Genomic DNA, 18,308 nt, shown 5'->3' with positions numbered 1-18,308 from the left:
GGAAGAATGCATATTATAGTAATGTTTCTGAAAGTATGCTTTCAAATGAAAGTGTTCTCGCATAATATGTTTTTTAGTTTGAAAGGTTATGACAAATTTTCTTAAACAAGGTAGTCTATAGCCATTGTTTGGCTACCTAGCAGTAATTATCTTATAACTCTTTGTGAGTTTTCTTGGGCTAATGTGCTCCAGCACTGCTGTGAGATGCACTTAGGGATATTAAGAGCAGAGTACCTTTCCTATTGCATCTCTGTTGTCTTAAGGTTTAAAGCTCATCCTTCAGTATTTGAAAGAGTAGAAACATATGTGCTTCACAGTGAAGAGCAATGGATATCCAAATTAAAGGGAAACCAGTGAAACAGGAAGCAATTGGTCAGGTGCCATATCAAGATATTTTGGAGCCTTCCACAGGAAACCAGTATAAACATTCATTTGAAGCTGGACAGCAAGGAAAGGAACAGGAAACTGTGGAAACTCTGATGCAGTCAATGTTGGGGAGTGATAGGCCATATGACAGAACAACATGTGACACAGGATGAAATTGAAGAGTGTGTGCCACAGGAAGATGCTATAGAACTTTCTATAGAATGCCCGCAGGAAACGGAAAACAAAACTGTGCCCTCAGTATGGAAGAAAATGAGTTAAGAGAAGAGTTGCTTGACTTAATAGACAAAGACAGATATATCAAGATCAATGAGAGAAATGGACTGCAGAAGGTTAATAAAACCCCAAAAGTCAGAAGCTTGATAAAACAAATGGACACAGTAATTAGGACTGTCCATAGAGATCCATGCGATATAACAGAAGTAAACCGAATATATTACTTTGCTGCTAAATTAATAACTGATAAAGTTCTACCACAAGAACACAGGGTAGAGAGGGAAAAGAGGGGGCGAAAGCGAATGCCATCATGGAAATATCGAATAGAGAAAACTGTAAAGCAGCTAAGACGAGAAGTGTCAGTGTTAGAAGATTATAGAAGAGGGAGTAGATCAACAAAAATACTAAGAAAGATAGATGTGATAAAAGCAATGCGCAGTATTAAAACAGACCAGGATCTATTGTGCACTATTGGAGATAAACTAAAAATTTCAAAACAGGAGGAAAGACTTTACAAAGATAAATATAAAAGAAAAGCACAAAATAAGCAATTTATTGCTGACCCAAAAAAGTTTTATAGAGAATTAGGAAACAAGGTAAAAGGAATTGAAAGACCGCCAAAAAAAGAGGAAGTAGATACATTTTGGAGAAGTATCTATGATCCTGTGGAACATAGCAAAGATGCTAAATGGATAGAAGTAGTTAAAGAAAGAATAAGAAGTTTAAAGGTACAGGATATGAAATGGGATGAAATAACAGCCAGATGGGTTAAAACAAAGTTGAGAAAAGACTCTAATGGAAAACCCCAGGCCAAGATGCAGTACCTAACTTTTGGCTTAAAATATTAACTTCTTTGCATGAGGATTTAGCCATAAGTAAGAACTACTTATATGCACACCCCAAATACACACCGCACTGAGTAGCAACAAGAAAAACAGTGCTGTTACTGAAGAGTGAACCTGCAAGTTACCCTAAAAATGATAGACTAATAACTTGTCTTCCAACGACATATAAACTATACACTAGAATTGACGTTGACAGAGTTTATAGTCATTTAGAAGAAAACTCAATTATGGCAGTAGAACAAAAGGGGAATAAAAGAAAGTCATATGGAACAAAGGATAATTTGTTGTTAAAGTTGTAGTGGAGAACTGCAAGAAGGGGAAGAATCCTAAGTATGGCATGGATTGACTACAAAAAAGCATTTGATAGTATCCCACATTCATGGATAAAAGAATGCTTAAAAATGTATAAGATACACCCTATACTGATTGATTACATTACAGTAACCTTGAAACCGTGGCAGAGCACTTTGCTATTAAGCCATGGTAAAGGACAGATTATTATCCCAGGGATAAAAATTCAAAGGGGGATATTCCAGGGTGACAACATTGCTATTCTGCCTTGCCATTAATCCATTAACCTGTTTACTTAACAGCTTAGGCCATGGCTACAATTTGGCTCCTAGAAAACAACAAAGTGTAATGACTTCTCATCGTCGATGATTTAAAACTGTATAGCTCATCAGATGAGGAACTGAAAGCACAGCTGCAGGTTGTCAAAACTTTTTCAGATGATATTGGAATGTTATTTGGTCTTGATAAATGTGCAAAAGCAACCTTTTAAAAAAAGAAAACTGTAGCACCAGGAAAACATCAGTTTGGGACAAGAATGTGATATAAAAGAACTTGAGCAAGAGGGAGTGTATAAATACTTGGGAATTGATGAATGGTCAGCAATAAAACATGAACAAATGCGAGTAAAACTCAGGAGTATGTTAGAAGACTTAAATTAATCGTGAAAACAGCATTGACATTTAGGAACAAGATCCAAGCCATAAATCAATTTGCTCTTCCTGTCCTAACTTATAGTTTTGGAGTGATTGACTGGCTCCAAAAAGTGTTGGATAGATTGGATATTAAAACAAGAAGGGTGCTTCATGCTCACCAAGTGATTTATAAAAATCTGTGTATACCAAGGTTATATATTCCCCGTTCCGAAAGAGGGATGGGCCTCCTTGAAATTGATTACATGTATAGATCTGTAATTGTGGGACTCCACACATCTTCTGACCCCCACAAGATCCAAATGTAGTGAAAGTTTTGAAACATGAGAATAAATCTAAGATGGCATCTCTGCTTAATTTAGCAGAAGCATAAGTGTATCGGAGGTGGGTTCAAATTGATTTATCAGTGTGGATGGGAAGAGAAATGGCGTAGGGGTTATCCTGAAGGAATAGTATGCTAAGAGTGTTTTCAAGGTGAAAAGAGTGTCTGATAGAGTGATGTTTATGAAGCTGGAAATTGATGGTGTAATGATGAATGTTGTTAGTGCATATACTCCACAAGCTAGATGTGCGATGGATGAGAAAGAAAAATTTTGGAGTGAGTTGGATGAAGTGGTGATGACAGTAACCAAGGGTGAGAGAGTGGCGTTTGATGCAGATTTCATTGGGCATGTTGGTGAAGGGAACAAAGGGGATGAGGAAGTGATGGGTAGGTATGGTGTTAAGCAAATGAATGCAGAAGGTCAGATGGTAGTGGATTTTGCAAAAAGGATGGGCATGGTTGTGGTGAATACATATTTTAACAAGAGGGAGGAGCATAGGGTGACATACAAGCGTGGCGGAAGATGCACACAAGTGGATTATATCATATGTAGACAGGCCAGTCTGAAGGAGATTGGAGGACTGTAAAATGGTGGCAGGGGAAAGTGTAGTTAGGCAGCATAGGATGGTGGTTTGTAGGATGACATTGGTGATCAAGAAGAGGAGGAGGAGTGTGAGGGCAGCCCCAAGGATCAAATGGTGGAACTTGAAAAATGGTAATTGTGAGTTGGAGTTCAGGGAAGAGTTAAGACAGGCACTGAGTGGCAGTGAAGAGTTACCAAATAGCTGGGTAACTACAGCAAAACTAGTAAGGGAGATGGCTAGAAAGGTGCTTGGTGTGACATCTGGAAAGAGGAAGGAGGACAAGGAGAACTCGTGGTGGAATGAGGAAGTACAGGAGAGTATACAGAGAAAGACGTTGGTGAAGAAGAAGTGGGATTGTCAGAGAGAGAGAAGAAGTGGGATTGTCAGAGAGATGAAGAAAGTAGACTGGAGTTTAAGGCGATGAGGTGCATGGAAAAGGGAGAAGTGGCAAAGGATAAGGCATATGAAGAGTTGTATGAAAGGTTGGACACTAAGGAGGGAGAAAAAGACCTGTTGAGTAGACTGAGGGACCGAGCTAGTAAAGATGTGCAGCAGGTAAGGGTGATAAAGGATAATGAGGGAAACGTACTCACAAGCGAGGAGAGTGTGTTGAGCAGATGTAAAAAGTGCTTTGAGGGGCTGATGAATGAAGAGAGGGAGAGAAGGTTGGATGATGTGCGAATAGTGAATCATGAAGTGCAGTGGATTAGGAAAATAACTTTCTTGGGTGGTGTAAGCCAGGGAACCTTGTTGGCTAGGCTTACGTAGGACCTCAGGCCGATAGCCTAGTAACTACCTATGAACCTATTAGCAAGGAGGAAATAAGTATAGCTATGAAGAGGATGAAGAATGGAAAGACTGTTGGTCCAGATGACATACCTGTGGAAGCATGGAGGTGTGTATGTGAAATGGCAGTGGAGTTTTTAACTAGATTGTTTAATGAAATCTTGGAAAGTGAGAGGATGTCGGAAGAATGGAGAAAGTGTTTTTGGTACCGATTTTTAAGAATAAGGGTGATGTGCAGAGCTGTAGTAACTACAGAGGGATTAAATTGATCAGTCGCAGCATGAAGTTATGGGGAGGAGTAGTGGTACCTGGTTAAGAAGGGAGGTGATGATTAGTGATCAGCAGTATGGTTTCATGCTAAGAAAAAGCACCACAGATGCGATGTTTGCTCTGAGAGTGTTGATGGAGAAGTACAGAGAAGGTCAGAAGGAGTTGCATTGTGTCTTTGTGGACTTAGAGAAGTCATATGACAGGGTGCCTAGAGAGTGTTGTGGTATTGTATGAGGAAGTCGGGTGTGTCAGAGAAGTATGTAAGAGTGGTACAGGATATGTACGAGAGTAGTGTGACAGCAGTGAGGTCTGCAGTGGAAGAGATTGATGCATTTAAGGTGGACGTGGGATTACATCAAGGATCAGCTCTGAGGCCTTTCTTATTTGCAATGGTGATGGACAGGTTGACAGACTAGATTCAGACAGAAGTCCCGTGGACTATGATGTTTGCAGATGACATTGTGATCTGTAGCGAGAGTAGGGAACAGGTGGAGGAGACCCTTGAGAGGTGGAGAATATGCTCTTGAGAGAAGAGGAATGAAGGTCAACAGGACTAAGACAGAATATATGTGTGTGAATGAGAGGGAGGATAGAAGAATGGTGAGGATGCAGGGAGTAGAGGTGGTGAAGGTGGATGAGTTTAAATACTTGGAATCAACGGTTCAGGGTAATGGTGAGTGTGGAAGAGAGTACAGGCAGGATGGAGTGGGTGGAGAAGAGTATCAGGAGTGATTTGTGCAGACGAGTACCAGTAAGAGTGAAAGGGAAAGTCTACAAGAGGGTAGTGAGATCAGCTATGTTATATGGGTTGGAGACAGTGGCATTGACAAAAAGGCAGGAGTCAGAGCTGGATGTGGCAGAGTTAAAGATGTTAAGATTTGCACTGGGTGTGACGAGGGTGGACATGATTAGGAATAAGTATATTAGAGGGTCAGCCCAGGTTGGAAGGTTTAGAGACAAAACCAGAGAGGCAAGATTATGTTGGTTTGGACTTGTGCTGAGTAGGGATGCAGATTATATTGGGAAAAAGATGCTAAGGATGAAGCTTTCAGGTAACAGGAAAAGAGGAAGGCCTAAGATAAGGTTTATGAATGTGGTGAGAGAGGACATGCAGGTGGTTGGTGTGACAGACCAAGATGCAGAGGGCAGGAACAAATGGAAACAGAAGATCCGCTGTAGCGACACCTAACGGGAGCAGCCGATAGAAGATATCAATGTCAAGCAGGAATGGAAATCAAACCAGTAGTAGATAAAAGCAGGCAGCAACTGAATGTGCTAAAAAACGAAAGAATATAAGGTGAAGAACCAGATGAGAAGTCAAGAAATGTGGTAAAAACATAAATATAGTTGCAAGTATAAACTTCTTGAAGAGCCTCCTGTTGATCAAGAATGAACGCAGGAATGGTTAAGGAGAGGTGAATTCACATCAAGAAATGAAAGGTTAATATTGGCAGCCCAAGATAGTGGGCTTTACATATATGCTAGTTTACAAAGTTCATTGAACATGTGGGAGAAACCGACATATATAGGTTTTGTAAAACCGAATTGGAAACGGTCACCTTGTTGCTGGTTGTGATGCACTAATGGCAGAAGGACTATATACTGAAAGGAATAGTAATGTGGTGAGACTGTTACAGTGAGTATTGTGCAAACATTGTGATACTGAAGTGGCTGAAAAACACAGGAAACATCAGCCACAAAGAATCATAGAAAATGACGAAGTTTATATCGCATGGGATCACCCAATACCAACATTCCAAAAGATAGATGCTAGAAAACTGGATATACTGGTCCAAGAAAAGAAGATAAAAGTAACATTGATCATTGAAATCGCCACACCTAGTGACTGCAGTGTCTTGCATACAGAGAGACACAAAGTCTTAAAATACCTGGATCTGCAGGCAGAAATGAGAGCCATATGGAAGAAAGATACCCAGACAGTTCCAATAGTAGTAGGAGCAATGGGTCTTATAAAAAGAATTTACAATTGTATTTAGATATGTTACAAGTTCATGCAACACCGTACAAATTGCAGGAGTCATTACTGGGCACATTGCGGGTGCTGCAAAGAGCACTTTTGGCTGACATCAAACAGTGAAACAATACTAATTTCATGAACTTTAATCGTACTTTGACTTAGGAATGGGGTCCATTCCCATCATGGTATTATAAACTCAAAAAACTTGGTGAAATTAAAAACGACAAGCTATTTTATAGCAGAAGATGTAATAATTTCATCTTAAATTGACAATCGTATGTATGAGGTTATATTTCAACAAAGTTAGGGAACTGGTTGGAATTTGTCACTTTTCATAGTCTAGTTAACCATTTATAAATGTTATCATAGAATAGTCTTTGCTTGTAACTGTGTAGCTCCTCCTCCTCAACCCTGGCACCTTCCATGTTTCTCCCACCTGTTTTTTCCTCATCCTAGCCTCCACACATCATTCAGATTACTTTTTTCCTTTTTTTCAGTCCCCAGCTTTTAACTTCATTCTTTGAACACACCCAAACTGTTCAATACAGGACTGTAATTAATTGTGGAGGAGAAAAATGGGGCTGGTAGGTCCCCAGAAGAAATATTCCTGTATATGGCCTGAGGAGCATTTTAGAGCTTTTTCTAACATTTTGCTTCAGTGATGTTCTAAAAGAAAGGTAGAGTATGGAAAGAAATTAAGTTTCAGTATTTTTCGTACTCTTTTTAGCTTTTTTTCTATATCCTTTCAACACAGTCTAACAGACCACAAATAAACTGTAATAACTGTGTGGAAGCAGGAATTGAATTAAGCAGGGGATTCTGGGGACTTAGGGCATCAAAAGACATAGGGTTCTAGACACCCTGAGGTGCATTTTAAAGTTTTTTTCCCAATCTTTTGATTCAGTGATGGCCTAAAACGATGAGTATGGAAAACAAATTTTCACATCTTGTCTTACTCTTCAGCTTTTTATTTCATAATTTCAACCTAATCTAGGTGGCCAACACTGCACAGTAATGACTGTGGAAGCACTAACTGAATTAAACAGGGGGTCTGAGAGCACTAGACCCCAAAGGCCATAGGATTTTCAGATGTTCAGACGTGTGTGTCTACAGTTGTATTAGTGTTAGTGTAGAAGATTAAGGCTGTGGTAAGTTAACAGGCTGCTTCCTGTAAGCCAATGTTTGATTCTATCAGCCTCCATTTGCCTACTGTCTGACTCTGAGCAAATCACTTAACCACGTAGTGCTTTGGGACAGTTAAGAAAATGACTTGGTTTCCTCTGTGGTCTCCTTGACTGCATGCTTAAGAACTTCCTGTGAACCTTTCAGCCAGTAAAGAACTGAACAAGAATCATGAGTAGTGGAAAGAAATTCATTTTTTATTAAGTTTTAAACTTCAGCTTTCCTCCATCCTTTCAGTATACCGTAACTGGCCAGGACTACGGTGTAATCACTGTGGAGGAAATAAGTACATTTAGTAAGACCTGTAGGGTTGCTCGGTCCCCAGATACTGTAGGGTTCTAAAATAGCCTGACGTTAATTTTAGAGCCCTTTTTCCAAACCTTTCAGTCCAAGGGTGGCTTGAAAAAAAGACACAGTAAGGAAAGTAATCAAGTCTTATTTTTTCTTCCTTTCATGGAGCAGTTATGTTGTGCCCAAGGCAAAATGTTCAGGACTGACAAAAATAGTACATGTTCAATGCACAGATCACCATTGCAGCAGCCTAAGCTAACATATGAGCTTGGCAGTTTAAAATCCTGAAAGTTGAAGTGCTAGAAAAATGTTTTATTTTCTATTTAACAATTTTCTATTGTTTTCCCATACTTGTCAGAAAGAATGGGGTGAGTAGCAGTCAACTATTTAGTAGCATCAGTAGATTTAGAAAGAGAAGTGACTGGCTGGGTCTGCTTTAGAATTAAAAAACATGTACTTTTGTGCGTCTGGGGCATCTTGTAACCTGCCAGACCTCTTTAGTGTAGGAGGCTTGAAAACTGGGAAGGCTGGATGCAGTGTATTCTCTTAAGCAGGTAAAATTACTGATCCTACGGACATTGCCAACATACTGGCTGACAGGTTCAGTGCAAACTCCCCCCCCCCTCCCCCCCAAAAGGTGAGATATCTATACCAGAGAATTATAGCCCCCCAAACATCTCAAACGCTCAGGTGAGAACTTCTCTCTCCAAGGCAAAAAACACAGCATCCATGGGACCAGATGGTGTCCCCGGATGTGTGCTCCACGAACTCAATGAGGAATTAAACCCGCAGTTAGGGCAGCTGTTTAATCTTAGCCTCACCTCAGGATATGTGCCTAAGGAGTGGCGTACGGCAACTGTGGTCCCACTTCACAAAGGAGGTGCCTCCACCGACCCGGGAAATTACCGTCCCATCAGCTTGACAAGCTTGATCTGCAAAGCTATGGAGAGGATCATAATGGAACTCATAAATAAAGACATAGGAGACTTGCAGACTTGGATCCACCCAGTTTGGCTTTGTCAAGGGCAGATCATGCCTTTTAAACCTAGTGGACTTTTTCAAACAGTCACCAAGGCCATTGATGAGGGAAAGGCAGTCCACACAGCCTACCTGGACCTGGCAAAGGCTTTCGACACAATACCCCACTCAGGTATCATTGAAAAACTCATCAGCTTAAATTTTAACCCATACGTCACAAGATGGGTTGCAAATTGGCTAAGTGACAGAACCCACAGGGTCAGAGTCGCTGGCCATGTCAGACTCAAAGCCTGTCACAAGTGGTGTCCCACAGGGCTCAGTCCTGGGCCCTCTCCTGTTCGGCATCTACTTTTCAGAAGTACAAGCAAACACAGGAGGATTATGGCTGACAAAATTTGCAGATGACTGCAAACTGGGCGCCATAGTTGAGAACACATCTGACACAGATATCCTTCAGAAGGGTCTTACAGAAATGGAAAACTGGTGCCAGAACCATGGCCTAAAGTTAAATGCCAAAACATGCATAGTCATACCCTTCGGGAAAAACAAGGTTAGCCCTAGCTACCATATAGGCGGCAACCCACTAAGCACAGAAGAGGTCATCAGGGATCTGGGTACCCAGGTCGACAGTAACCTTTCATTTGATACTCACTTTGCCTAAGTAGTTAGGAAGACCTTCTACATTGCCCACCTGATCATGAAGGGATTCGCATCTAGATCAAGGGAAGTCATCGTCCCCCTGTACTCATCACTCATCAGGCCAATGATCGAGTACAATGCCCCATTCGGAATGTACCTGACACGACACCTGCAGCAACTGGAAAGGCCCCAAAAGTTCCTCACCAAAAGGATAAAGGGTCTCAAAAATATGTCCTATGCTGCCCGACTGAAGGAACTTCAGCTCTACTCAGTCGCCACCGTCTGCTCAGAGGTGACCTGTGCCTGACATACAAGGCCATGTCCAACCCAGAATTGATGAACATGCTTCACCTCAAAAAATCTAGATCCCTCAGAACTACAAGGGCGGGAGACTTAAACCTCGACACGGTTATTAATAGGACCTGCTGGAGGGACAGATTCATCACCCAGAGACTCCCTATGCTGTGGAACAAAATCCCGGTACATGTGAGGCAGAGCACCTCGCTGGCTTTATTCAAGAGAAATCTTGACCAATGGATGGGAGATCGCAGATATACCCCAGGGATTATATCAGTGTCACTGATTGACAGAGGCACAGCAAAATAATGGGCATAGTATCCTCCAAACTAAAGGGGTGGCGAAAGCCACAAAACTCTGGCTAGGCTTATAAATGCCCTTGGGCAGATAGCCTAGTATGAACCTATGAACCTATGTATGAGAATAGGCATCTGTAGCTGTAACATCATAATACATTTTCTTTGCAATAGAAATCCCATTCTTTTCCCGCTGAAATACCATGTTGAATAAAATGTCAGTGAAAGAATTTCATCAGCAGGGAAATCTGAAACTGTAATTTCTTCAGACACCTAATGCTCAGAATGAGAATAAACTCCTGTAGTACACCCCTCCCCCATAATATCTGCAGTTCTGACTGACAAGTGATGCCAGAATGAGAAGAAATGCTTTTCATTTTCTTGCCTAAAGATTCTGAAGGCATGGAAAAAGCAGTAATAAATTCCTTGACAAATCCAAGTAAATGTGCCCTGTTTAAAGAAATAGAAACAGGAGACCTGAAAGTGCTTAGTGAGGAAAAACACTCTCTCTGACCAAATTCATACTAAACCTAACCTCCACATACCTATCCCAACCAAGTGAAGACGCTTCAGCCGTCCTCTCCCTTGCCACTGACTTTAGTAGGTCACCTTTACCTGCTAAAGGCATCCCTTCAGCTGAAGAGGATGTGGCTATTCCCTGATCTTTGGTGGCCTAGAAGCATATAGAAAGAGAACTGGGAGAACAAGATGTGAGGTCTCAGGAACAAGTCACTGCTACAGGGTCACCTGCCCAAGACTGAGACAGCCTAGGAGCTGGTGTGCCCCTTAGAGACTCCTTCACAATTTTTTTGTGTGCTGAGGAAAGTAGATCTGTGGAGACTGAAGCCTGCTCTATCAGTGAGCTGTGAAAGAGACCCCAAAGAGCAGGGAGTGGATTCTAGAGAAGTTGGTAGTGTGAATGATTGAGAACAAGTGGTTTTGAGCTGGGTAATCCATTGAATGTAACCAACAAACATGTCCCAAACATACACAATTTTAAAATCTGAATAAATTTCTTCACAAAATGTTTGCTCAAGCATCAACATAACTCCCTTAACAATGCAAACAATCCCAAATCACGTTGTTTCTTAGCAAAAGTTATAATTTTGTCTGGGAAAAAAACACAAGTGCTCCTTATAAAATATAATTAAAATAGAAAAACCTGTTTAACTTATCATAACCTTAATTGTCTGCACCAACACGAATCCTTCTGAAGCAGGGATCATGTTTGAGCATGCACATAGTGTAGGAGTGTTAGATAAAAGCTCCACAGGGATCCACCAAATAAGTGTGAATTATTTAATCTTTGGACTGCTAAATGCAAAGGGAAACATAGTAAACAGCATCAGAGGTATTTATAGCCTGTTTTACCTCAGCTGGAAGCTTTCATTTACCTGCCAGAGGTTGAGATAGCCAAATGTGAATCTAAGTCGCAACAATCCAGGCAAGAGCATTGTGTGTTTTTGACTGTCAAGTGACTTCACTATACGCCACATTATGCATGCACTCAGATCATTGGACCAGAAGTACCAGTATGACTTGCCCATAGTGCATGTGGGTGTAAATGACCTGAGATATACCTCCTAGACTGTATGAAAAGAGACATCATGGAGCTCAAGGAATGCGTTCCAGGCTGGTATGAGCCTAGCACTGAGCAGCATTTTATATTCTCCAGTGATGATGCCACTATATAAACAGAAAATGATTTGACATTAATAATTGGCTTTGTTTCTGGTGTCATTCTAAGGGGGTGCAATATGTGTCAGCATGGAAGGAGATTGTCAACAGACAACATTGCTTTGCCAGGGATGGTCTGCACCTCTCCCCTCTAGGCTTTTGAATATTAGCTAAAACATTGTCTTCTTGCATAGTGCCTTTTTTAGGCAATGCCAAACTGAAAGTACTTTTGACATAGCAAATCAAAACAAAGGAAATCTAAAGGTGTTAACTGTTCAATGGTAGGTGTCTAAACAAGAAACTCCACTCCTACAAGTTATCAGCAACCTAGAGAATGCTAACTTCTGCCGCTGACACATGGTTTAAAGCTGCGGAGAGCATACCAGCAGCACAAGGCTATAATGCCTTCCACACATTTAGACCAGCTACTACACAGACAAGGGACTAAAGATGGAGGCATCTCGATTTATATCAAAAATAAATATATCTCAAGGCTAGTCAAACAGGATGATCCACTTGAGCTTCTTCACATTCAAATCACCATAGGCAAAATCCCATACCACCTCCATGGAAACTGCAGGCCCCCCTGAATGACACAGGACACCCATAACATGTATTTAAGCTTACTGAAAACACTCCCCATACAACTCAATACCATATTCAAGGGTGACTTCAATTATCCCACTGTTGACTGATAATCGTATATGACACCAAACCTGCAGGCACAGAGATCCCTTTATTTTGTAAACACAAACTCCCTGAACCAAATTGTCAGTAAAACTGGATTTGATCCTCACTAATATGGGAGACTGCTGCACACGCCCTAGTGTGGTGTTGTGTCTGGTAAGGTCAGACCAAAAAATGTTCTGCTTTGAAGTAAAAATTAAACGCAGAATCCCAGCTAACCCTAAGCGACACTACTGTAAGGGTACCTTCCTGCTATTAAATGAAAACCTGGCAAAATTTCAAGCACCCATAAACCCTGAAACTCTGCTGCCTACACAAAACTGTTCACAGAAACCCTATGTAAGCATGTTAATAGCTGCGTAGAGGCAGATGTACACACCAGGGATAAGTACAGAACTAACTCAAAAAACAAGCCACCCTGGTTGAATCACAACATCAAAGGACTCTGTAACAGAAGGAAGAAAATCACAACAAAAATTAGGAGGTGTAGCACCCAGCAGGCTAAAAACTGTTTACTAATCTGCTTCAGTCAGCCTTTCAGAATTTTGACCCGAAATGCTGAAATCAGAATTTTTGAAATTGCAACCAAGGTGAAAATGAATACATTGACATCTGTAGTCCGATATATTCGACATAGCAGGAGGTGACATTACTCACCTCCTGCTATGCACATTAACATTTTGTTACACTCTACATTCAATGGTATGTTAATTCTACTATTTTGTAGGGGAGCTATGCCCCCCTGCACTGCCCATGTGGGGGGGCTGTGCCCCCCACACCCCCTACACATTAAATATACCAACTCTGAGATCACACTACGGTGAGGAAATGGGCTAATTCCCTGTTCAATGCAACAACCAAAGAAAGTTCAGCACAAAAGTGGAATGAGTAAATCCAAAGATTTATTGAAAATTAATTTATTACATGTGGCTGACCCAAACAAACCGGTTTCGGCTCAAAGGAACCTTCTTCAGTGTTTCTGTTTAATGACATCAGCACATATTTAAATACTAAATATTTAATTAGTAAAGTCATGCTATTGGTGCATACCAAATTAGCTCTGTTCATTAAGGCCAGGTTTAAAGAGTGCTCCCAATCTTACTATCCAACCGGATTCCTTATCATTGAGATTGGTATGCCATCCTGTTTTGCACATCCTATTCCCCTGAATTTTGTCTATTATTGTAAAATGAAGTTTGGCAGTGTGGTGGGTTAATGTGTGTTTAAAAGTGCACTAGTCATTCTCTTATTTCTCATGTCACTCAAATGCTCACTAATTCTGAATCTCAGGGGTTGTGAGATTTGACCGACATAAAATGCTGAACAAAAACAGCTTGCTAAATAAATCACCCAATCATTGCTACAGTTTCCCATAATATCAATGTTATGTATCTTTGATGCGTTCTTGCTGGTGAATTCTTTAGTTTTGACCATGTGTGCACAAGCCCTACAATGTCCACAAGGGTAACTGCCTGTTAGTTTCTCCCCAGATAAAGTGGTTTGATGAACTTCCTTGTTGAAATTCTTCTTGTAGTGGGTAAGATGTGAATTTATAGTTCTTCCTGTACGGTATGAAAGTAAACATTGTGGGGGCAATATGTTAGCCAGTTGTTCATTGGCCAACAAAATGTCCCAATGATCATTTATGATATTTCTAAAGCCGTTGGTGTTACGACCATATGTGGTAACTAGACGAATTTGTGAAGATGCTGAAGTTCTCTGAGTTGTGGAAATAGATTTATATTGTAGCAGATCCTCCTGGTTGTGTTTGGCTGCATTGGCATTTGCGCTGTGTATATTCCCGACTGGATATCCCCTGTTAAGGAATCTGCTGAATAAGTAATTCCTCCCAGAATTGTATGCCTCAGGTGTGGAGCAGATGCGTTTAATCCGCAAAAATTGGGATTTCGATATATTCCGGATTATGTGGGGTGGGTGTTGGCTGGTAGCATTTAACACGGTGTTTGAACTATGGGAATTTCCTGAAGGTCTCAGTCTGCAATGTGTTATCAGAATCTCTATGCATCATTACATCCAAGAATGTAATTTGATTCAGGTCATAATTCAGGGTAAATCGAATACCCCATTTGTTCTCATTTAGATATTCAACAAATTCCAAAGCATAACTAATATCACCTTTCCACACCATCCAGCAATCGTCTAAAAAATGACGCCAAATATCCATGTTATCCAAAAAATATATTATGAGTTGTGTCATATATCAACTGCTCCTCAATATACCCCATGAACAGGTCTGCGTATATTGGGGCAAAAAAGGCACCCATAGCCGTTCCTCTAACCTGCAGATAACATATGTCCTGAAAATAGAACACATTTTTGGTAAGAACATGTTCTGTAAGCCCGAGTAACAGGGTGTTGAAACCTGGTGGATACATATTTGCCCTATCTAACCAAAATTGTAGGGCTTCTAAACCTGCCCTGTGGGGTATATTTGTGTACAGTGCTGTTACATGTAGGGTGCAAAGTAGCCAGTTTGGTTCCCTGTTCCTTACTGAACCGTGATCTCCCTGGACAATGTCGAACCCAAATACTCTAACTACACTACCCGTTCGCTGTAGTGTATTCGATAAATTTTGGTTCAACATTCTGCTAACTTGAAAACTGCCATTCGACCACATGCTGATGGACTGATGCAGTTTCCAAGTTTTGAATGTCAACCAATAAAAACACTGTCCTCAAACTAAGCAAACAACTCTGATGACAAATCCAGACTTGAGGTAAATTTGACCTCCCAGTCCAAGGATAACCACAAAGCTTTCTTTGGCTACATCTGCAAACTCAAAGGCAATACAATTTGTGTGCAGATTTTGTTAGTGGAGGTAGATATACTATACCAGAAGATGCAAACAAATTCAGCTCTGAATTTACCCTAGTCTCCCCTCAACCTCCCATCAGGAAATGCCATAAAGTATAACTCTCCCTTACTATCACTAGGAAACTCACTGCTGTCTGTAAGGCCAAGAACACTGCATCAGTGGGCCCAGACAGTATCCCAGGATGGCTTCTAAATAGAATGAAACATGACCTATCAGGCCCTCTGGAATTGCTGTTTAACTTTAGCCTCCAAACAGGCTTTGTGCCTAACAAATGGAGAAGAGCAACGGTCATCTCTCTGAACAAAGGTGGGCCATCTACAGACCCATAAATCTCGCAAGTCTTGTATGCAAAGTCATGAAAAGAATCATCATTGGAAATGATCACTAGTGACATAGGAAACTTCCAGACGCTGGACCCAACCAAGTTTGATTTTGTCAGGGGCAGGTCATGCTACTCGGCCTAGAGGACTTTGAGAAGCTGAACAAAACATTGGATGAGGGCAAAACAGTTCACACTACCTACCTTGACCTGCCCAAGACATTTGATACAATACTCCACTCAAGCATTGTTGACAAACTCAAGAAGTTGTGTATAAACCCTTATATCAACTGGTGGATAGCCAGCTGGCTCAATGACGGGACCCAGGAAGTTATAACTGGGGAACCACCTGTACAAAGAGGCCAGTCATAAGTGACGTTTCTCAGGGATCGATACTGGGACTGCTTCTTTTTGGCATTTACTTCTCTGAAGTTAAGGCCAATGTCAAGAGATTCTGGATGACCAAATTTGCAGATGATTGCAGATTAGCAGCAGTGATGGAATCAATTCCCCACTGACTCGAATGTTGTCCAGGAAGGGCTGACACAGACATATAACTTCTGTGAGAGTCCTGGACTAAAACTAAATGCCAAGAAATGCATAATAGTATTCTTTAGGAAGCAATCCACCCCTGGCAGCTATCGTATTGACAACACCCCCCCCCCCAAGAGTCAACCCAGTAGTCCACATTCAGACAGTAATCTAGCCTTTGACCATCACATGTGCACACTAGTGAGGGAATCCTTCTGTGGCATGCAACTTATAAACAAAGGTGTGCATCTAGGTCCAAGGAGGTCATTGTTTACTGTATTTGGCATTCATCAAACCTATCATTGAGTACAGTGCCTGTGTTATGTACCTAACCATGCACATCCAACAGCTGGCGCATCCACAAAAGTTCCCCACTAAAAGAATATACAGGGCATAAGTAACATGACCTGTGCAGACCAGCTTAAAGCCCTATCTCTGTATTCTGTTTCCTACAGGCTGTTGAGGGGAGTCTTGCACCTGGCATACAAGGCATTGTCAGACCCCACAGTGATGGACTGCCTACATATCCTCAAAGCAAGCAGCACCAGAATTACCTGTTCTAAAGACATAAACCTTATCTGTGATATAAATACAATCTATTGGGAACACAGGTATGAATCCCAGAGACTAACCCTTCTCTGGAACAGGCTTCCCACCCATGTGAAGCAGAGTTCCTCCCTAACTCAGTTCAAGAGTAACTTGGGCATTTTGCTAGGGAACAGGAAATATATCCCTGGTTTGGCACCTATGTCTCTAATGGACACAGGCAGCCTGTAAATTGTTCATAGCCTAGTACGAACTTATGAATCTATCAGCCGTAGGGCCTATATAAGCCTAGCCATAACATTTCCATGGCTATTTCTTCCCACAATATTTACTTCCCTGGAACCTTGTCTAGCAGGGAAACTGACGTGATCCCCGAGGTGAATTTTCTATCTCCCATCCAATCGTCAAGGTTCCTTTTGAAGAGGGCCAAAGAGGAGCTCTGCTTGACATGTATAGGGAGTCTATTCATAGGTTCATAGATTAGTACTAGGCTAACTGCCCTTGTGGGCCATTTTCAGCCTAGCCAGTTACCCCATGTGAGAATCAAACCCTGCACCTTATGTTTGTCTGGGGAGTCTCTGAGTCAGCAACCTATCCCTCCAGCATGCATTGTTTATTGTGATGACAAGGTTTAGATCCCTAGAGCGTGTGGCTCTAAGGGATTGGGATTTCTTTGTGTAGCATGTCCAACAGCTGTGGGTTTGACATGGCCTTGTATGTTAAGCAGAGATCGCCTCTGAGTAGACGATATGCAACAAGAGTATAGCTGGAGTTTTTTTTTTTAGACTGTCAGCATAGGGCATCTGCTTTAGGCCTGTGATTCTTTTAGTGAGGTATTTCTGCGGCCTTTCCAGTTGTTGCAGATGTCTTGAGAGGTACATACCAAACAGGGCATTGCATTCTATAATGGGTCTAATGAGGGATGAGTACAGTGGGACAATGACCTCCTCTTTTCTGGATGAAAAGCCCTTAGTGATGAGGTGTGCCACAGCCACATAGAAGGATTTCCTGACTGTTGTGGCGATGTGGTTATCGAAGGTGAGATCTCTGTCCACCTGTGTCCCTAAGTCTCTTATCACACTTTGGTGTTTAGTGTACTGCGACCTATGTGGTAATTCACGGGTACATGTTTTTCCCCAAAGAGGATAACTATACATTTCTTGGCATTGAGCTTGAGCCCATGGCTCTGGCACCAAGCATCTGTTTCTGTAAAGGCCCTTTTGTAGAATATCCACATCATTTGGGGATTCAATAATAGCTCCCAGTTTGCAGTCATCTGCAAACTTTGTTAGCCAGAGTCCCTTAGTGTTGGCCTGTACTTCAGAGAAGTAGATGCCAAACAAAAGCGGTCCCAGGACTGAACCCTGAGGTACTCCACTTGTCTGGAGCAAGATTTGGAGTCTGCTACATTTGCGGTGTAGGTTCTGTCAGTAAGCCAGTTGGCAACCTATTGAGTGACATAGGGATTAATGCCCAGCTTAGTAAGTTTATCTATGATTCCAGAGTGAGGGATGGTGTTGAAGGCCTTGGCGAGGTCCAGATAGGCTGTGTGGACCACCTTACCCTCGTCCACAGCTCTGGAGACTGATTTAAAGAAGTCAGTCAGGTTCAGGAGACAGGATCGGCCATTCACGAACCCAAACTGGGGTGGGGTCCAGTGTTTGCAGGTTGCCAATATCTTTGTTTATAAGCTCCATGGTAA

The 18,308-nt window shown here is 41.6% G+C and overlaps 1 protein-coding gene across 3 annotated transcripts in view; it reads left to right on the top strand.

Annotated features, from left to right (window-relative positions):
* The window catches only part of ENPP4 (ectonucleotide pyrophosphatase/phosphodiesterase 4), a 455,810-nt gene that overhangs the window by 217,061 nt on the left and 220,441 nt on the right, over window positions 1-18,308 (top strand). The window lies entirely within an intron of this gene.

Source organism: Protopterus annectens, chromosome 2.part1 (assembly GCF_019279795.1).
Source record: "Protopterus annectens isolate FY-2018-M chromosome 2.part1, PAN1.0, whole genome shotgun sequence".
NCBI lineage: Eukaryota > Metazoa > Chordata > Ceratodontiformes > Protopteridae > Protopterus > Protopterus annectens.
The sequence above is the reverse complement of the archived record's forward strand: the minus strand, read 5'-3'. Positions and strand labels throughout refer to the sequence as shown.